Source organism: Pristiophorus japonicus, unplaced genomic scaffold, assembly GCF_044704955.1.
Source record: "Pristiophorus japonicus isolate sPriJap1 unplaced genomic scaffold, sPriJap1.hap1 HAP1_SCAFFOLD_359, whole genome shotgun sequence".
NCBI classification, from domain to species: Eukaryota; Metazoa; Chordata; class Chondrichthyes; family Pristiophoridae; genus Pristiophorus; species Pristiophorus japonicus.
The window spans coordinates 533,266-555,574 of NW_027253424.1; the positions used below are offsets into that span (position 1 = coordinate 533,266).

The following is a 22,309-nucleotide window of genomic DNA, read 5'->3' on the forward strand; positions in this document are numbered from 1 at the left end:
CATTCAACTACCCCTTAACGACTTTAATTAACTGACCTGCCGCTTGCTGTCAGGTCTGTGATCCGCACGCAGACTTGTCAGGTCAGAAACTCACACAGAGGCAGGTTTAGAGCAGGATCCCGACCCGCTGTCAATCAGAGCCGCCTCCAAATCTGCACTCGCAGGGCTGGGAAGATGCCGGCCAGGGTGTGGGTGTTGCACTACATGCTCTATTTGAATCATTGTCGTGGAGTATTTAAAATAAATACTCAACACCAGATCTGGGTTTGAAGATTCAAATAGTCTTTATTTTACACCGGTGGGGAACTTGCCTGCTGGTTGTCTGTTGCCAGGCCTCTCCAATGATACAAAGTTCCAAGAAACCTTTTATACACTTAATGATACATGTCAGCCTCGTGCACGGCCCCCCTGTGCCGTTTAATTGGCCCAAAGCCCGTGTGCACAATTGTTGCTTGACGAATTCCCTTTCGCATCACACAATCAGTCGCCTTTGTCTCATACTAAATGGAGTTTTTCCAACATGAGACTTTTGACCTCTTGCCCTGTTTAGCTGCCCTTCTGGACCTCCTGTGGTTCAACAGTTTGGCTATTTGTGGTTCAATAGTTTGGCCTCCTGTGGTTCAACAATTTGGCCTCCTGTAATTCTTAACCCTTTAATTATAACAGAGCTCGAAAGCCCCACTTCATACTTTACACTATGTTTTAAATAATTTTGTAAAGAAGCTGTCATCTAGTTTTTGCATAAAGCAAAAGGAAATAACACACATCTATCCAGCCTTATCTGCCAACCTACTTATAGTTTATTTATGGGTAAACAGATATGTTAATTACGATCTGATCATTAATAAACTTAAATTTTGTCCTGTAATGCTCCCCTTTCATTATGTAAAATATGCTAACTCAATTTATTTTTCATTTTAGATGGAAGTCCTTCAGAGGAAAGATTAGAACTCAGGGCAAGAATCCAAAGCCAAGAATATGGCAGCTGGTGACCACATCTCTGAAAAATTAATTAAAGATAAAGCAATTTGAGGAAAACAAAGAATTAAAGTCTGACTTCAGCAATATGATCAAAATGGTATGTTAGAATTTCATATTTAGAACTAAAATTTCCACTTGGTGGGAACACTCTTACTATCACGAGCTGGTTGTGTAGTAACTGGGAAAACCAACATCCAGTGATGTCATCCGACCCCATTCATTTTTTGACTGGGCTTAATCCTTCAATTAGACATCTTGGGGGTAATGTACTGACGTGGATAGAAAACTGGTTGGCAGACAGGAAGCAGAGAGTCGGGATAAACGGGTCCTTTTCAGAATGGCAGGCAGTGACTAGTGGAGTGCCGCAGGGCTCAGTGCTGGGACCCCAGCTCTTTACAATATATATATTAATGATTTAAATGATGGAATTGAGTGTAATATCTCCAAGTTTGCAGATGACACGAAACTGGGTGGTGCTGTGAGCTGTGAGGAGGACGCAAAGAGGCTGCAGGGTGACTTGGACAGGTTAGGCGAGTGGGCAAATACATGGCAGATGCAGTATAATGTGGATAAATGTGAGGTTATCCACTTTGGGGGCCTTTATACACTGGAGTTTAGAAGGATGAGAGGGGATCTCATAAAAACATATAAGATTCTGACGGGACTGGACAGGTTAAATGCGGGAAGAATGTTCCCGATGTTGGGGAAGTCCAGAACCAGGAGACACAGGATAAGGGGCAGGCCATTTAGGACTGAGATGTGGAGAAACTTCTTCACTCAGAGAGTTGTTAACCTGTGGACTTCCCTGCCGCAGAGAGTTGTTGATGCCAGTTCATTGGATATATTCAAGAGGGAGTTAGATATGGCCCTTATGGCTAAAGGGATCAAGGGGTATGGAGAGAAAGCAGGAAAGGGGTACTGAAGGAATGATCAGCCATGATCTTATTGAATGGTGGTGCAGGCTTGAAGGGCCGAATGGCCTGCTCCTGCACCTATTTTCTATGTTTCTATGTTTCCTCATTCACTAGTGAATGCTTGCTTAATAAAATCTCTGAGCGGGAGTTTAGTTAAGTTGCATCCTACTTGCTAATAAGGGCCTGCAGTAGTATTGAAGGATTTCCAAATCTTTGGGCAGAAATCTCACCCAGCATTACTTCCACCCGTTTACATTGCACATTAAAGGTAAGCTGTATGTGGAAGGGAGTTCTTAATGTGACAAGAGAGGTTTGCTTGGGTTTTTGGGGAGGGTTGTTATCTTTTGTTTTTATCAGAACAGGTATGGTGTTTATGTTGATAGGAAAGCAGCCAAATGAATGTTTTGAAAATCACCAGAAAGCCGACTGAAGATAAATTATTTGTAAAAGTTCAACAGAACAGGAAGATCTTTAAAGAAGAGATCTGTGTGAGACGGCTGTTAGAATACAAACTTTCACTGCAGTTCAGGGAGCAACAGGTATCTAATTTCAAACTAAAAATTCCAGCGGTCACATTTTCAGCTGCCTTGGCCCTACGTTCTGGAATTCCCTCTCTAAACCCCTCAACTTTCCCTCCTCCTTTAAGACCTTCCTTATAACCTACCTCTTTGACCAAGCTTTTAATCACCCCTCCTAATAGCTCCTTTTTTGCCATCGTGTTGCTTTTTGTCCAATTATGCCTCTGTAAAGTACCAAGGGCCAATTTTCTATGTTAAAGGAGCTATATATTCTCAAGCTGTTGTCCTTAGTTGATTCTTCCATAATTCGATTGATACCATAAAATGCCAGAAATTATGGTGGAATTTGTGGAATAACGCTGGGAATGTGCCAAAAAGGTCAATAATTTTTGGATCGAATGATAGGTGGAATAGGAAGCAGAAACATTTATACTGGTGCATCCTTTGAGGTTGGAAATAGCCTCAATGTTGGAGCAAAGTAGGAGGAGCTTTATTCTACAGCTGGCCTGTGTTACAGCTGCCCTTTAGTGTATGATGTTGACAATGGGGAAATTATTCCATTCCACAATATTAACATCTCTTACCTGGATGAGCCCAAAATAAAATAGAAAACAAAATATGAAATATTAAGATACTCGGAATGTGGCCACCCTTTGCCCAGTATATAAATTCACTGAGTGCATTGTGCAATGCAAATCATTAGATTCCAGGTTTGATTCCTGGTTTATGCTGAAGGCAAATTCAGCCAAGGTGCGAGTGAGGTACCACAATTTTCCTCGTTATTTATAGGTGAGGGAAGAGAAAAATCGATCACTAATCAACATCTCCTGTTGGATGTGCATGTGTCGATTTCAGGCAAAGATAGGATCAGGAAGGGCTCCAATGACCCGATAGCGAACCATCCCCAAAAGCCATGGCAGGATATGCAGCCTTGTGTAAGTGATAGGATGCTCCCACCCAGGACTTGTCCTGCTGACCCTGCCAAGGAGAAATTTGTTGATTTAAATACTGCCAAAGGAACCGGCCTGCCCCAGAGGCTGCATACTGCAGTGGAAGAATCTTACCCCCTCCCCAGAAAGTGGCAGTAACTACCTGCCAGGCCACAATTCAGGCCTGGACTCCAGGTCGACCTCACTTGCGCCATCTGCTCCGCCACTGAGAGGCCACGGACAATGGGAACTCACTCGCCAGATGTCCCAGATCCCTCACTCTCCTATGCCATTGGAATTTAGATTAAGGTGTGATCTGTTCGAAGTTTTCAAGATATTAGGAGAACAGATAGGGTAGATGGAGAGAAACTATTTCTGCTGGTTGGGGCAACTAGGACTAGGGGACATAGTCTAAAAATTAGAGCCAGACCTTTCAGGAGTTAAATTAGGAAACACTTCTACACACGAAGGGTGGTAGAAATTTGGAACTCTCTTCCACAAATGGCAAATGATGCTAGATTAATTGTTATTTTTAAATCTAAGATCGACACATTTATGTTAACCAAAGGTATTAAGGGATATGAGGCAAAGGCAGGTATGTGAAGTTAGATCACAGATCAGCCATAATCTCATTGAATGGCAGAACAAGCTTGAGGAGCTAAATGGCCTACTTCTGTTACTATGTGTTGTGTATGGAGAAAGAGTCAGGCTGAACACTGTGAGCTCAAAGTAACGTATGACCTTAGTCTTTTATTGCAGGTCTCCAGAGTGCCTCTCCAACCTATGAAGCCTTCTTAAAGACCTGTGCTCCCAAGGGATTATGGGATCCCTTGGGATTCCCAGGGATGAGCCCTCTGGTGGCTGTACAGAGTAAATACAAGTTTACATATATAACAACACTCCCCCCCGCACAAAGTCAATACTGTAACTATTTACAATGTGAGTCGATCTGGGGCCCTTCTTGCCCTGGTTGATCATCTCGGTGTGAAAACTGGTGTTGTTGAATCATTTGTTGGGCCCTCGCTGGGCTGTTATGCAGCTGGCCTTGCTGGGCTGCCTGGTGTGTTATCCCCTGCTGGGCTGCTTCCTGGTCAACCGTGGTGCCGGTTGCCACTGGTGTGTATGTTGGGGGATCAAAAAAGGTAGGGTCCAAGGTGGGTTGCTCAGGAAAGTCCGTGAATCTGAGTTTGATTTGGTCCAAGTGTTTCCGGTGAATGAGTCCATTTGAAAGTTTGACCCGAAACACCCTGCTCCTCTTTTGGCCACGACAGTGCCGGGAAGCCACTTGGGACCTTGTCCATAATTTAATACAAATACAGGATTATTGATTTCAATCTTGCTTGACTTATTTGCGCAATCATGGTATGGACTTTGTTGAAGCCGCCTGCTCTCTACCTGTTCATGTAGATCAGGGTGAACTAACGAGAGCCTTGTCTTAAGTGCTCTTTTCATGAGCAGTTCAGTAGGTGGGATTGCAGTGAGTGAGTGAGGTCTCATGCGGTAGCTAAGCAGGACTCGGGATAGGCAAGTCTGCAGTGAGCCTTCAGTTACCCTCTTCAAGTTTGCTTGATGGTTTGCACTGCTCTCTCTGCCTGACCATTGGACGCTGGTTTAAACGGGGCAGATGTGACGTGCTTGATCCCGTTACGGGTCGTGAATTCTTTGAACTCAGCACTGGTAAAACATGGCCCATTGTCGCTCACCAGGCAAACATGGCTCGCAGGCTTTCAGTAGTGGCAGCAGACGTGCTAGCCGACCTTATCTCACATTTAATCCATTTGGAGGACGTGTCGACAACCACAAGGAACATTTTACCCAAGAACGGGCCTGCATAGTCGACGTGTACCCTAGGCCATGGTTTGGAGGGACAAGACCATAAACTTAGCGGCCCCTCCCTGGGTACATTGCTTAACTGCGAGCATGTATTACATCTGTGAACGCAGGACTCTAAGTCCGCATCGATACCGGGTGACCACACGTGGGATCTGGCTATCGCTTTCATCATTACGATGCCTGGGTGGGTACTCTGGAGGTCCCCTTCTTGGAGACCACTACTCGATTGACCCACAGAAGGCAGTCTGCCTGAATAGACATTTCATTTTTGCGCCGTTGGAACGACTTTATCTTATCCTGCATTTCCACTGGGACACTGGATCAGCTCCCGTGATGCACACAGCTTTTGACTAGAGATAATAAGGGGTCCTGGCTTGTTCTGGTTTTGATCTACCGGGCAGTGACAGGTGATTGCTCACTCAAATTCTTCCATAACCATGGCTAGATCTGCGGACTGCGCCATTTCCACCCCTGTGGTGGGCAATGGCAGCCTACTAAGAGCATCGGCGCAGTTTTCTGTGCCTGGCCCGTGGCGGATGGCGTAGTTGTATGCGGACAACGTGAGTGCCCATCTCTGGATGTGGGCCGATGCGTTGGTATTTATCCCTTTACTCTCGGAAAACAGGGATATAAGTGGCTTATGGTCAGTTTCCAATTCGAATTTTAGCCCAAACAGGTATTGATGCATTTTCTTTACCCCATAGACATTAACGTTAACGCTTCTTTCTCAATCATGCTGTAAGCTCTCTCAGCCTTAGACAGACTCCTGGATGCATAAGAAGACAGACTGTAGTGTAACAAAATTTGCAGATGACACAAAGATTAGTGGGAAAGCGGGTTGTGTAGAGGACACAGAGAAGCTGCAAAGAGATTGAGATAGGTTAAGCGAATGGGCTAAGGTTTGGCAGATGGAATACAATGTCGGAAAATGTGAGGTCATCCACCTTGGAAAAAAAACAGTAAAAGGAAATATTATTTGAATGGGGAGAAATTACAACATGCTGTGGTGCAGAGGGACCTGGGGGTCCTTGTGCATGAATCCCAAAAAGTTAGTTTGCAGGCGCAGCAGGTAATCAGGAAGGCGAATGGAATGTTGGCCTTCATTGCGAGAGGGATGGAGTACAAAAGCAGGGAGGTCCTGCTGCAACTGTACAAGGGATTGGTGAGGCCACACCTGGAGTACTGCGTGCAGTTTTGGACACCTTACTTAAGGAAGGATATACTAGCTTTGAGGGGGTACAGAGACGATTCACCAGGCTGATTCCGGAGATGAGGGGGTTACCTTATGATGATAGATTGAGTAGACTGGGTCTTTACTCGTTGGAGTTCAGAAGGATGAGGGGTGATCTTATAGAAACATTTAAAATAATGAAAGGGATAGACAAGATAGAGGCAGAGAGGTTGTTTCCATTGGTTGGGGAGACTAGAACAAGGGGGCACATCCTCAAAATACGGGGGAGCCAATTTAAAACCGAGTTGAGAAGGAATTTCTTCTCCCAGAGGGTTGTGAATCTGTGGAATTCTCTGCCCGAGGAAGCAGTTGAGGCTAGCTCATTAAATGTATTCAAATCACAGATAGATAGATTTTTAACCAATCAGGGAATTAAGGGTTATGGGGAGCGGCCGGGTAAGTGGAGCTGAGTCCACGGCCAGATCAGTCATGATCTTGTTGAATGGCGGAGCAGGCTCGAGGGGCTAGATGGCCTACTCCTGTTCCTAATTCTTATGTTCTTATGTTCTTTTGTTGCAGTTTCCCGAAATCATTAGCTTGTTCAATACACACCCGACGCCATATGATGATGCATCACATGCTAGTACCAAACGCTTACATGGATAGAAATATAGACACATAGAAAATAGGTGCAGGAGTAGGCCATTCGGCCCTTCGTGCCTGCACCACCATTCAATAAGATCATGGCTGATCATTCACCTCAGTACCCCTTTCCTGCTTTCTCTCCATACCCCTTGATCCCTTCAGCCGTAAGGGCCATATCTAACTCCCTCTTGAATATATCCAATGAACTGGCATCAACAACTCTCTGCGGTAGGGAATTCCACAGGTTAACAACTCTCTGAGTGAAGAAGTTTCTCCTCATCTCAGTCCTAAATGGCTTATCCCTTATCCTTAGACTGTGTCCGCTGGTTCTGGACTTCCCAAACAATGGGAACATTCTTCCTGCATCTAACCTGTCCAGTCTCCTCAGCATTTTATATGTTTCTATGCGATCCCCTCTCATCCTTCTAAACTCCAGTGAATACAGGCCCAGTCGATCCAGTCTCTCCTCATATGTCAGTCCTGCCATCCCGGGAATCAGTCTGGTGAACCTTTGCTGCACTCCCTCAATAGCAATAACGTCCTTCCTCAGATTAGGAGACCAAAACTAAACACAATATTCCATGTGAGGCCTCACCAAGGCCCTGTACAACTGCAGTAAGACCTCCCTGCTCCTATACTCAAAACCTCTAGCTATGAAGGCCAACATACCATTTGCCTTCTTCACCGCCTGCTATACCTACATGCCAACTTTCAATGATTGATGTACCATGACACCCAGGTCTCGTTGCACCTCCGCTTTTCCTAATCTGCCGCCATTCAGATAATATTCTGCCTTTGTGCTTTTGTCACCAAAATGGATAACCTCACATTTATCCACATCATATTGCATCTGCCATGCATTTGCCCACTCACCTAACCTGTCCAAGTCACCCTGCAGCCTTTTAGCGTCCTCCTCATAGCTCACACCGCACCGAGCTTAGTGTCAGCTGCCAACTTAGAGATATTACACTCAATTCCTTCATCTAAATCATTAATGTATCTTGTAAGTAGCTGGCATTCCAGCACTGAGCCCTGCGGCACCCCACTAGTCACTGCCTACCATTCTGAAAAGGATCCGTTTATCTCGACTCTCTGCTTCTTGTCTGCCAACCAGTTCTCTATCCACATCAGTACATTACTCCCCATGCCATGTGCTTTAATTTTGCACACCAATCTCTTGTGTGAGACCTTGTCAAAAGCCTTTTGAAAGTCCAAATACACCACATGCACTGATTCTCCCTTGTCCACTCTACTAGTTACATCCTCAAAAAATTCCAGAAGATTTGTCAACCTTTCATAAATCCATGGTAACTTGGACCAATCCTGTCACTGCTTTCCAACTGCGCTGCTATTTCACCTTTAATAATTGATTCCAACATTTTCCCCACTACTGATGTCAGGCTAACCGGTCTATAATGCCCCGTTTTTTCTCTCCCTCCTTTTTTAAAAGTGCTGTGATATTAGCTACTCTCCAGTCCATAGGAACTGATCCAGAGTCGATCGACAGTTGGAAAATGATCACCAATGCATCCACTATTTCTATGGCCACTTCCTTAAGTACTCTGGGATGCAGACTATCAGGCCCCTGGGATTTATCGGCCTTCAATCCCATCAATTTCCATAACATAATTTCCTGCCTAGTAAGGATTTCCTTCAGTTCCTCCTTCTCACAAGACCCTTGGTCCCCTAGTATTTCCGGAAGATTATTTGTGTCTTCCTTCGTGAAGACAGAACCAAAGTATTTCTTCAACTGGTCTGCCATTTCTTTGTTCCCCATTACAAATTCACCTGAATCTGACTGCAAGGTACCTACGTTTGTCTTCACTAATCTTTTTCTCTTCACATAACTATAGAAGCTTTGGCAGTCAATTTTTATGTTCCTGGCAAGCTTCCTCTCATACTCAATTTCCCCCCTCCTAATTAAATCCTTTGTCCTCCTCGGCTGAATTCTAAATTTCTCCCAGTCCTCAGGTTTGCTGCTTTTTCTGGCCAAATTATATGCCTCTTCCTTGGATTTAACACTATCCTTAATTTCCCTTGTTAGCCACGGTTGAGCCACCTTCCCCGTTTTATTTTTACTCCAGACAGGGATGTACAATTGTTGAAGTTCATCCATGTGATCTTTAAATGTTTGCCATTGCCTATCCACCGTCAACCCTTTAAGTATCATTTGCCAGTCTATTCTAGCCAAATCACGTCTTATACCATCAAAGTTACCTTTCCTTAAGTTCAGGACCCTAGTCTCTGAATTAACTGTGTCACTCTCCATCTTAATAAAGAATTCTACCATATTATGGTCACTCTTCTCCAAGAGGCCTCGCACAACAAGATTGCTAATTAGTCCTTTCTCATTACACATCACCCAGTCTAGGATGGCCAGCCTTCTAGTTGGTTCCTCGACATATTGGTCTAGAAAACCATCCCTAAAACACTCCAGGAAATCCTCCTCCACCGTATTGCTAGCAGCTTGGTTAGCCCAATCTATATGTAGATTAAAGTCGCCCATGATAACTGCTGTACCTTTATCGCACGTATCCCTAATTTCTTGTTTGATGATGTCCCCAACCTCACTACTACTGTTTGGTGGTCTGTACACAATTCCCACTAGCATTTTCTGCCCTTTGGTATTCCGCAACTCCACCCATACAGATTCCACATCATCCAAGCTAATGTCCTTTCTTACTATTGTGTTAATTTCCTCTTTAACCAGCAACTCTACCCCACCTCCTTTTTCTTTCTGCCTATCCTTCCTGAATGTTGAATACCCCTGGATGTTGAGTTCCCAGCCTTGGTCACCCTGGAGCCATGTCGCCGTGATGCCAATTTTATCATATTCATTAATTGCTGCCTGTGCAGTTAATTCATCCACTTTATTACGAATATTCCTCGCAGTGAGGTACAGAGCCTTTAGGCTTGTCTTTTTAACCCACTTTGCCTCTTTAGAATTTTGCTGTAATGTGGCCCTTTTTGATTTTGCCTTGGGTTTCTCTGCCCTCCACTTTTACTTTTCTTCTTTCTATCTTTTGCTTCTGCCCCCATTCTACTTCCCTCTGTTTCCCTGCACAGGTTCCCACCCCCCTGCCATATTAGTTTAACCCCTCCCCAACACACTAGCAAACACTCCCCCAGGACATCGGTTCCGGTCCTGCCCAGGTGCAGACCGTCCGGTTTGTACTGGTCCCACCACCCTCAGAATCGGTTCCAATGTCCCAGGAATTTGAATCCCTCCCTTCTGCACCACTTCTCAAGCCACATATTCATCTGAGCTATCCTGCGATTCTTACTCTGACTAGCACGTGGCACTGGTAGCAATCCTGAGATTACTACCTTTCAGGTCCTACTTTTTAATTTTACTCCTAGCTCCCTAAATTCAGTTTGTAGGATCTCATCCCGTTTTTTACCTATATCGTTGGTACCTATATGCACCATGACAACTGGCTGTTCACCCTCCCCCTCCAACATGTCCTGCAACCGCTCCGAGACATACTTGACTCTTGCACCAGGGAGGCAACATACCATGCTGGAGTCTCGATTGCGGCCGCAGAAACGTCGATCTATTCCCCTTCTTTTTCCTGCCTTCCTGTGCAGCAGAGCCACCCATGGACTTGGCTGCTGCTGCCCTCCCCTGATGAGTCATCTCCCCAGCAGTACCCAAAACGGTGTATCTGTTTTGGAGGAGGATGACCGCAAGGGACCTCTGCACTACCTTCCTTCCACTGCTCTTCCTGTTGGTCACCCGTTCCCTATATGTCTGTGTAACCTTTATCTGCGGTATGAACAACTTACTAAACGTGCTATTCACGGCATCCTCAGCATCACGGATGCTCCAGAGTGAATCCACCCACAGCTCCAGTGCCGCAATGCAGTCTGTCAGGAGCTGCAGCAGGATACACTTCCAGCACATGTAGTCGTCAGGGACACTGGAAGCGTCCCTGAGTTCCCACATAGCACAGGAGGTGCATGACACGTGTCCGAGCTCTCCTGCCATGACCTAACCCCTAGATTAACTTAATTTGGCAACAATAACAATAAAGGTTATCTACTGATAAAGGAAAAGAGAAAGAAAAACTACTCACCAATCACCAGCCAATCACTTACCCCATTGGCTGTGACGTCACCTTTCGATTTCTTTCTGCTTCTTTGTTTACCTTCTGTCTCTGCACCAGCTGGCCTCTCCGACGCTTCCTTGACTCTCGGACCTTTTATAGGCCTCCGACTTCCCGGACTCCCACTGCTCAAACTCCCGCCTCCTGAATTCTCGAGCTTTTTATAGGCCTCAGACTCCCCGGACTCCCGCTGCTCGAACTCCTGCCTCATCGACTCTCTGGCCTTTTATAGGCCTCTGACTGCCCGGACTCCCGCTGCTCGAACTCCCGCCTCCTCGACTCTCGGGCCTTTTATAGTCCTCCGACTCCCTGGACTCCCACTGCTCGAACTCCTGCCTCCTCGACTCTCCGGCCTTTTATAGGCCTCTGACTGCCCGGACTCACACTGCTCGAACTCACACCTTCTCGACTCTCGGGTCTTTTATAGGCCTCGGACTCCCCAGACTCCCGCTACTGATCATACAACACAAGCAATTTGTTTGAGCATAATAATTTTCTTGCTTTTACAAAGGCATTTTCTTGGCTTTTGCCCCTTTTTGCCCCTTTTTGTAGTAAGACATGTAGTGGTTCTAAGAGTGTGCTGAGATCCGGTAAGAGGTTACCAAAGTAGTTCAAGAGTCCCAGAAACGACCGCAGCTCCATCACGTTCTGTGGCCTCGGTGCGTTCTCAATTGCCTCTGTCTTTGCCTGATGCCGTCCGCCGCAATCCTCCTTCGCAAGAACTCCACTTCAGGCACCAGGAAAATGCACTTGGAGCATTTTAATCTGAACCCCATGCGGTTGAGTCAACTAAGAACCTCCTCCAGGTTCTGCAGATGCTCGACTGTGTTCCGAACTGTGACCAAGATGTCGTCCTGGAAGACCACATGTGTGCGGGACCGACTTCAGTAAACTTTCCACATTTCTCTGGAATATCGCCAAATGGGCATCTATTATAAACAAAAAGATCTTTGTGCGTGTTGATGCAGGTGAGGGCCTTCGATGATTCCTCCAGTTCCTGCGTCATGTCGGCTGAAGTCAGATCCAGCTTCGCGAATGTCTTTCCTCCCACCAGCGTAGCAAAGAGGTCATCGGCCTTTGGTAGTGTATATTGGTCCTGCAGGGAAAAACGATTGATAGTTACTTTGTAATTGCCACAGATTCTGACGGTGCCGTCTCCCTTTAGGACTGGGACAACAGGACTGGCCCACTCGTTGAACTCGATCGGTGAAATGATGCCCTCTTTTTGCAGCCGGTCTAGCTCAATCTCTACCCTTTCTCTCATCATGCACGGTACTGCTCTCGCCTTGTGATGAATGGATTGCGCCCCCAGAATTAGATGGATCTGCACTTTTGCTCCTTTGAATTTCCCGATGCCTGGTTTGAACAGCGAAGGAAATTTGTTTAAGACCTGGGCACACGAAGTGTCATCAGCAGGCGATAGCGCTCGGACGTCGTCCCAGTTCTAGCGTATCTTTCCCAGCCAGCTCCTGCCGAGCAGCGTAGGACCATCGCCCGGTACCACCCAGAGTGGTAGCTTGTGCACCACTCCATTGTAGGAGACCTTTGTGGTAGCACTGCCAATTACAGGAATCAGTTCTTTTGTGTAAGTTCTTAGTTTCGTGCGAACTGGAGTTAAGACTGGCCTTGAGGTCTTGTTGTACCACAACCATCGAAAGTCTTTTTGCCCATGATGGATTGGCTCGCGCCCGTGTCCAGCTCCATTGACACTGGGAGTCCATTTAGTTCAACATTCAGCATTATCGGGGGACAATTCGTGGTGAATGTGTGTACCCCATGTACCTCTGCCTCCTCGATCTGAGGCTCTGGTTCATCGTGATCCTCCGTGGATCTGTCCTCCTCTGCAATGTGGTGGTTTTCAGGTTTAACAGGCTTTGCAGTTCGCCTGCACACTCGTTGGAGGTGTCCCATTGTTCCACAGCCCTTGCAAATGTACTCTTTGAATCGGCATAAATGGAAACGATGATCACCCGCGCAGCGCCGACAAGGTATTAATGGCCTTGCATTCATCACCCTTGATGGTGGACTCAGACATCTGTGGATGTGCAGCTGCAGGTATGTGTGACTTTTTCGTACGTTACGATTTGAAAACAACATCACTTTGTTCACAGTACTTGTAGCAGCACTTGTGTACTGAGAGATTTGCTTTGTATTGTCACTGGTGGCAACGAATGCCTGGGCTATCGCTATGGCCTTACTCAAGGTTTGGGTCTCCCCAGTCAAAAGTTTGCGAAGTATGGTTTCATGGCCAATGCCAAGTACGAAAAAGTCTCTGAGCATGTGCTCCAAATGTTCTTCAAATTCGCAATGTCCTGCAAGGCGCCTTAGCTCAGTGACATAACTCACCACTTCCTCGCCATCAGAACGCTTTCCTTCGGGTTCAAATGCTCTCAGACCAGTGTGCACAAATTGTTGTACGATTTCTCCGTGGGTTTCGCTGGAGTGAGCAGATTCTTCATGAGGCCATACGTTGGTGGCCCACAGAAGGTGAGGAGGATCGCCCTTCGTTTGGCAGCACTCTCTTCCCATCTAGCTCGTTGGCCAAAAAGTATTGGTCGAGTTTCTCCACAAAAGTTTCCCAGTCATCTCCCTCCGAGAATTTCTCCAGGATGCCCACTGTTCTCTGCATCTTTGGGTTCACTATCTGTATCTCGTTGCCAGTTGTTTGTATGGAGAAAGAATCAGACTGAACACTGTGAGCTCAAAGTAACGTGTGACCTTAGTCTTTTATTGCAGGTCTCCAGAGTGCCTCTCCAACCTGTGAAACCTCCTTAAATATCTTTGATCCCAAGGGATTATGGGATCCCTTGGGACTCCCAGGGATGAGCCCTCTGTTAGCTGTACAGAGTAAATACAAGTTTACATATATAACACTATGTTCCTCACATCATCATAGGCAGTCCCTTGATATCAAGGAAGACTTGCTTCCACTCTAAAAGTGAGTTCTCAGGTGGCTGTACAGTCCAATGTGGAAATTACAGTCTCTGTCACAGGTGGGGAAAACAATGATTTAAAGAAAGGGTGGGTGCTGCATATGGTTCACCGCACGCTCCTTCCGCTATCTGCGCTACGGGACTCGAGGTGCTCAGTACCCTCCGGAATGTTCTTCCTCCACTTTGGATGGTCTTGGGCCAGGGATTCCCAGCTGCTGGTGGGGATATTGCACTTTTTCAAGGCGGCTTTGAGGGTGTCCTTGAAACATTTCCTCTGCCCACCTGGGGCTTGCTTGCCGTGTAGGAGTTCCAAGTAGAGCACTTGCTTAGGGAGTCTCGTGTCGGGCATGTGGACAATGTGGCCTGCCCAACGGAGCTGGTCGAGCGTGGTCAGTGCTTCGATGCTGGGGATGGCCTGAGCAAGAACACTGATGTTGGTGCGCCTATCCTCCCAGTGAATTTGCAGGATCTTGCCGAGGCAGCGTTGGTGGTACTTCTCCAGCGCTTTGAGATGCCTGCTGTATATGGTCCACGTTTCTGAGCCATATAGGAGGGCGGGTATTACTACTGCCCTGTAGACTATAAGCTTGGTGCCAGATTTGAAGTCCTGGTCTTCGAACACTCTATTCCTCAGGCGACTGAAGGCTGCGCTGGCACACTGGAGGCAGTGTTGGACCTCCTCATCGATGCCTGCCCTTGCTGATACTCGGCTCCCAAGGTATAGAAAATGGTCCACATTGTCCAAGGCCTCACCATGGATTTTGATAACCGGGGGACAGTGCTGTGTGGCGGTGTCAAGGTTGGTGGAGGACCTTTGTCTTACGGATGTTTAGTGTAAGGCCCATGCTTCATACGCCTCGGTGAAGGTGTTGATGATGGCTTGGAGTTCGGCCTCTGAGTGTGCGCAGAGGCAAGCGTCGTCCGCGTACTGTAGCTCGTGACAGAGGATAGGGCGACCTCAGTTCTAGCCTGGAAGTGGGGAAGGGTGAACAGGTTCCCATTGGTTCTATCGTTTCATTCCACTCCAGCGGGGAGCTTGTTGAGAGTGAGATTAAGTATTGCAGCAAGGAAGATCGAGAACAGCGTTGATGCGATGACCAGCCCTGCTTGACCCCAGTCCAGATGTGGGTTGGGTCTGTGGTGGATCCGTTGGTCAGGATCATGGCTTGCATGTCATCATGGAGCAGGCGGAGGATGGTGACAAACTTTTGGGAGCAGCCGAAACGGAGGAGGACCCTCCATAGTCCCTCGCGGTTGACAGTGTCAAAGACCTTTGTGAGGTCAAAGAAGGCCATGTACAAGAGTTGGTGCTGTTCCCAGCATTTCTCTTGTAGTTGTTGCGCGGTGAAGATCATGTTCGTTCTATCCCTTAGTGGGCGGAATCCGCATTGCGACTCTGGGAGGAGCTCTTCAACCACAGGGAGAAGACGAGATTGAGGAGGATTCTTGCAATGACTTTCCCAGTGGCCGACAGCAGGGAGATTCCTCTGTAGTAACTGCAGTCGGACTTGGCCCCCTTTTTAAAGATGGTCACGATTACGGCATCTCTGAGATCTCCTGGCATGCTCTCCTCCTTCCAGATAAGAGAGATGAGGTCATGCATTCGTGCCAATCATGTTTCTCCACCATACTTTAGTACCTCGGCTGGGATTCCATCTGCTCCTGATGCCTTGTTGTTTTTGAGCTGACTTTTCTACCTTGTGCAGGGCTGGGGTTTTGCTGAGATGGTGGCGGATTGCATGCTGCGGGATGGAGTCAAGGACACTTGTGTCAAAGGCAGAGTCTCGGTTAAGGAGATCTTCGACGTGCTCCTTCCAGCAGGCCCTGACTGCCTCGGTGTCCTTAATGAGTGTCTCTCCGTTGTTTGCCAGCAGTGGGATCGGGCTTTGGGTGCTTGATCTGTAGGTGGGCTTGACTGCGCTGAAGAATCTTCGCATGTCGTGGTTGTTCCTATGGATCGGCTGTCATGTTGGTCTGAAGTTGTGGCCTTCTGTTGTTTCCCGTTGAGCTGCTCTGGGTTGCTGCCCATGGTGATATCACAGATCCCCAGTGCAGAGCAGAAGCCTCATCTCACAGGCCTTCCAGCAGATAACGAAATTGATCTTTTTATAAAATAAATCATAATTTGATGTTAAATCCGATTTTGATGAGTGCTTCTTTTTCAGTTTAGGTTAACAAAAATTTTCAGACATTTTTTTCAGTGGTTTTACATTTTTCAAAAGAGAGTATAACTTTTTTTAACACACAATGTGGAGGTACTATTGTTTTATTTTTAATAACACAGAGTAGCGATAGTAATTGTGATGCTATGAACATTTCTCTGTGACTGTGTGGCAAGGAATCGTTTTTATTATAGTAGTAGGCGGGTTTTGGAATGTAATGTCTGATTGCTAAAACATCATAACCCAATGTACAGCTTCAAAAATACTGCTAAGGCAGCGTAATTTTCGTTTAAGTTTGGAGGATTTTTTGCTGTCACAGTGAGCAAGATTTCACAGAATTACACAGATAATGTTCATCATAGGAACAGACCATTCGGCCCAATTGGTTCCATGCAGGTTTTTATGCTTCACATGAGCTTCCTCCCACCCTACTACATTGAACCCCATCAACATATCCTTCCAGGATAGAGATTTATGACAACATAAATGTCAAATGTTAAGCTTTCCTGCTGGTGGCCAAAACTAGTGGGAGGACAGAAGATTGAAAAGCTTTAAAAAGCCAGCAAAGAATGACTAATAAAATGATTAAGAAAGGGAAGATAGACTATGAAAGTAAACTAGCACAAAATATAAAAACAGATAGCAAGAGTTTCAATAGGTATATAAAAAGGAAAAGAGTGGCTTAAGTAAATGTTGGTCCCTTAGAGGACGAGACCGGGGAATTAGTAATGGTGAACATGGAGATGGCAGAAACTCTGAACAAATACTTTGTATCAGTCTTTATGGTAGAGGACACTAACAATAACAACAGTGGATAGTCAAGGGGTATGGGAGGGAGGAACACAATCACAATCACTAAGGAGGTGGTACTCAGTAAGATAATGGAACTAAAGGCAGATAAATCCCCTGGATCTGATAGCTTGCATCCTAGGGTCTTAAGAGAAGTGGCGGCAGGGATAGTGGATGTACTGGTTGTAATTTACCAAAATTCCCTGGATTCTGAAGAGGTCCCAGCAGATTGGAAAACTGCAAATGTAACGCCCCTATTTAAAAAAGGAGGCAGACAAAAAGTGGGGAACTATAGATCAGTTAGCTTAACATCTGTGGTTGGGAAAATGTTGGAGTCCATTATTAAAGAAGCAGTAGCAGGACATTTGGAAAAGCATAATTCGGTCAGGCAGAGTCAGCATGGATTTATGAAGGGGAAGTCATGTTTGACAAATTTGTGGAAATTCTTTGAGGATGTAATGAACAGGGTGGATAAAGGGGAACCAGTGGATGTGGTGTATTTGGACTTCCAGAAGGCATTTAACAAGGTGCCACATAAAAGGTTACTGCATAAGATAAAAGTTCACGGGGTTTGGGGTAATATATTAGCATGGATAGAGGATTGGCTAACTAACAGAGAGTCAGGATAAATGGTTCATTCTCGGGTTGGCAATCAATAACTAGTGTGGTGCGGCAGGGATCAGTGCTGGGACCCCAACTATTTACAATCTATATTAACGACTTGGGAGAAGGGACCGAGTGTAAAGTAACCAAGTTTGCTGACGATACAAAGATGGGAGGAAAAGCAATGTGTGAGGAGGACACAAAAAATCTGCAAAAGGACATAGACAGGCTAAGTGAGTGGGCAAAAATTTGGCAGATGGTGTATAATGTTGGAAAGTGTGAGGTCATGCACTTTGGCAGAAAAAAAAGAGCAAGTTATTATTTAAATGGAGATAGATTGCAAAGTGCTGCAGTACAGTGGGACCTGGAGGTACTTGTGCATGAAACACAAAAGGATAGTATGCAGGTACAGCAAGTGATCAGGAAGGCCAATGGTATCTTGGCCTTTATTGCAAAGGGGATGGAGTATAAAAGCAGGGACGTCTTGCTACAGTTATACAGGGTATTGGTGAGGCCACACCTGGAATACTGCGTGATGTTTTGGTTTCCATATTTAAGAAAGGATATACTTGCTTTGGAGGCAGTTCAGAAAAGGTTCACTAGGTTGAGTCCGGAGATGAGGGGGTTGACCTTTGAGGAAAGGTTGAGTAGGTTGGGCCTCTACTCATTGGAATTCAGAAGATTGAGAGGTGATCTTATCGAAACGTATATGAGGGGGTTTGACAAGGTGGATGCAGAGAGGATGTTTCCACTGATGGGGGAAGACTAGAACTAGAGGGCATAATCTTAGAGTAAGGGGCCTCCCATTTAAAACTGAGATGAGGAGAAATTTATTTTCTCAGAGGGTTGAAAATCTGTGTAATTCGCTGCCTCAGAGAGCTGTGGAAGCTGGGACATTGAATAAATTTAAGACAGTTTCTTAACCGATAAGGGAATAAGGGGTTATGGGGAGCGGGCAGGGAAGTGGACCTGAGTCCATGATCGGATCAGCCATGATCGTACTAAATGGCAGAGCAGGTTCGAGGGACCGAATGGCCTACTCCTGCTCCTATTTCTTATGTTCTTATGTTCTTATGTAATATGCATACACCCCTGGAATTATATTTGATTAATTAAAACAAAAATATTGAGTTATTGTTACATGGTGTTTAAAAATAAACCACTGTGCTTTCTTTGTTTGATGACTTTCTGTATCTGTGGTCCAGCTTCTCAAGGGTGACTAGAGATGGATAATAAATGTCGGCATTGTCAGCGATGCTCACATCCCAAGAATGAATTATAAAAACTCCTGTAATCTGAAATTCATAGGAACGCTGGGTGCTCTAAATCCAGGGAGTAATTTTGCAAATCTCCACTGCTATCATGGAGACTCACTAGAGAGACTCACTAGAAACTCAGTTGAGATGTCTAGAAATCATGGGGCTGATTTTCATTATTGTCAGAACAATGGTGTCACCAGTCCGATGCGGAGCCAGCATTCGCAGGCAATTTGGCGATTGAGGGAGGGGCAAAATCTTGTAGCTCCCCCTTCATGGGACCTCAATTCTCCTGCATTAATGAGGTGCCACCTGAAAGCAGGTTAGAAAATAATATTCTTAAAGCCACAGGATCAATCACCTGCCCATCCACTTCAAATTTATGAAGCATGGGCAATGTTTTACAGTGAGGAATAAGCGTGTTGTGTAAAACATATAAACAAATAATAGGAAAAATTATACTCATGTTAACTGTCGATCTTTTTAACTTGTAGCTAATAATGGATATTTGTAGCTTAGTAAGATTTTTTAAATATTTCTGTTTCTACATGTTTTATATAAAGCAAGCAATTATGAGTCTAGATTTTTACCCATATTATAGCGTGAATACACACTGAAGACATACACAGTTTTTCTTACTCAATAAGGAAACATTGGCCCTGAAATTGCGGCCTCTCCGGGTGCGTATGATGTGTGCAAGTGCCCAAAGAGGCCCCGCAAGTTCCGGGTTTAGGCACACGAGCATGCGCCTGAACCCGACACATGCGATCGCATGCACCCCTGGGAGAAGGGCCTTCACGGGCTGAGATTTGAGTTATTTGCTCAACTGTTGCCCAGCAAATTTCCTTCAAATTCTTATGCCTGGTAAAAGCAGGCATAAGGTCTGCTTTTACCACGTATGAGTTTTAATAGATAGAAAAATAAATGTTGTTACTTATCTTTATATTAAAAACACTGTCTATGATGGTAAGTTTATTTTTAACACTATTAAAACATTTTTCTTTTAATTAAAAAAAAATGAAATTTTCTCTAAAACATTTAATGCAATCTCCCTTAATTTTTAAAAAGTAGTGTTTTTTTTATTTATGTTTGTGGGTGTTATTTATTTTTAGGGGTATTCTCATTGAGAGTAATGGGAGCTCGGAGCTGCTATTACTATGAATGAGAATACTACATTGTGATTGCTGGTCTAGTCCCACGTGATCCCAGGATGCACATATCCTCCTGGAATAAGTGGGCCTCTGCACTGGGCTGTGCATCGAGGCCGCGGGGTAGAAGTCTTTGTTCCTCCGGGACATTTGTAAATATTTTTGTGGTCGGCGGCATCCACCCGCGGGAAGCCTCCGACCGCAATTTCAGGGCCATTACTAATTCATTTATAAATTGTGAGATTTGTACAATGGCAGAGAGCTTCATCCACTGTCAGCGCAAATGATAAAAAATTGTAGGTCGTGCATGCACAAATTTTCAATTTGCTCTGCCCGTTGGCGAGGCTCCCTGCAGCACCAATAGTTAACACCCACCTGATGTCCAGATTATGTTATCAATGATGACTGACAGTGGATGTATTTATTTTCAGGTTGACGCTGCACTGAAGGGTACAAGAACCACATCTTGAGCCACATTCAGGATGTGGGCGATGGTGGCAAGGCTGCATTTATTACCCATCGCAGGTTTCCCTGAGAAAGCCTTTTCTTTCAGTACTGCACTGAAGTCTGAGCCAAGACTATGTGCTGCACTCATTAGGCCCAAGTTTCCACATGATTCACGCCTGATTTTTAGGAGCAACTGGTGGAGAACAGACTATTTTAGAAATCGCAATTCTCCACATTATTTTTTCTGCAGTTCTAGTCAGGTAGAACAGTTCTAGTTTGGAACAGAATTTTTTCTTCAAAAGGGGGTGTGTCCGGCCACTGACGCCTGATTTGAAAGTTTCCACAGTGAAAATGTACTCCAAAGTAAAGTAGAATGGAGCCAGTGAAGATTTTTGTAGAACTGAAAAAACCTGTTCTACACATTAAAAAATCAGGCGCAGGTTACAAATTAGGCGTCCAGAACGAGGTGGGGGGAGGGAGGGGGAAGGGAACTCATTAAATTCGACAATAAATCCTTATTTATACTTCTACAAATATTATACAAATAAATCCAACCTGAATAAACATTTATAAGCCAAGAAAAGATTAAATAAACCATCTTCCTACCTGTGTGAAAGTGCTTCAGCCAGGGAGAATTCTGCAGCTGTTCGTGCCGCTGAGCAAGAGAGGGAGGGAGAGAGAGGGAGGGAGGGAGGGAGGGAGAAGAGAGAGGGGGGGGGAGAAGAGAGAGGGGGGGAGAGAAGAGAGGGGGGGGGAGAAGAGAGAGGGGGGGGAAGAGAGAGGGGGGGAAGAGAGAGGGGGGGGAGGAGAGAGGGGGGGAAGAGGGGGGTGAAGAGAGAGGGGGGGGAAGAGAGAGGGGGGGAGGAGAGAGGGGGGGAAGAGGGGGGGGGAAGAGAGAGGGGGGAAGAGAGGGGGAGGTCGGGGAAGAGAGGGGGGTTCGGGGAACAGGAGCGGGTGTCAGGTCGGGGGGGGAGCGGGTGTCGGGTCGGGGGGGGAGCGGGTGTCGGGTCGGGGGGGAGCGCGTCTCGGGTCAGGGCGGGGGGGGGGGGGAGCGGGTGTCGGGGGGGGAGCGGGGGTCGGGTCTGGTCGGCGGGGGGCGGGGGGGAGCGGGTGTCAGGTCGGGGCGGGGGGGGGAAGAGCGGGGGCCGGGGGGGGGAGCGGGTGTCGGGTCGGGTCTGGTCGGCGGGGGGCGGGGGGGAGCGGGTGTCAGGTCGGGGCGGGGGGGTGAGAGTAAGGGTCGGGGGGGGAGCGGGTGTCGGGTCAGGTCTCGGGTCGGGTCGGGTCGGGGGGGGGTGCGGGCCTTGGGTCGGGGCGGGGAGCGGGTCTCGGGTCGGGGCGGGGGGGGGGAGAGCGGGGGTCGGGGGGGGAGCGGGTGTCGGGTCGGGTCTGGTCGGCGGGGGGCGGGGGGGAGCGGGTGTCAGGTCGGGGCGGGGGGGGGGAGAGCGGGGGTCGGGGGGGGGAGCGGGTGTCGGGTCGGGTCTGGTCGGCGGGGGGCGGGGGGGAGCGGGTGTCGGGTCGGGGCGGGGGGGTGAGAGTAAGGGTCGGGGGGGGGAGCGGGTGTCGGGTCGGGTCTGGTCGGCGGGGGGCGGGGGGGAGCGGGTGTCGGGTCGGGGCGGGGGGGGGGGAGTAAGGGTCGGGGGGGGAGCGGGTGTCGGGTCGGGTCTGGTCGGCGGGGGGCGGGGGGGAGCGGGTGTCAGGTCGGGGCAGGGGGGGGGGGAGAGCGGGGGTCGGGGGAGGGAGCGGGTGTCGGGTCGGGTCTGGTCGGCGGGGGGCGGGGGGGAGCGGGTGTCGGGTCGGGGCGGGGGGGTGAGAGTAAGGGTCGGGGGGGGAGCGGGTGTCGGGTCGGGGCGGGGGGGTGAGAGTAAGGGTCGGGG

The 22,309-nt window shown here is 47.2% G+C and overlaps 1 long non-coding RNA gene across 1 annotated transcript in view; it reads left to right on the forward strand.

Annotated features, from left to right (window-relative positions):
• The window catches only part of LOC139250258 (uncharacterized), a 31,339-nt gene extending 10,745 nt beyond the window's left edge, over positions 1-20,594 (forward strand). Inside the window, exons 2-3 of the long non-coding RNA XR_011591277.1 lie at positions 922-1,078; positions 20,420-20,594. This is a non-coding gene — a long non-coding RNA (uncharacterized lncRNA). The remainder of the gene's footprint in view (positions 1-921; positions 1,079-20,419) is intronic.
• Positions 20,595-22,309: the final 1,715 nt, after the last annotated feature.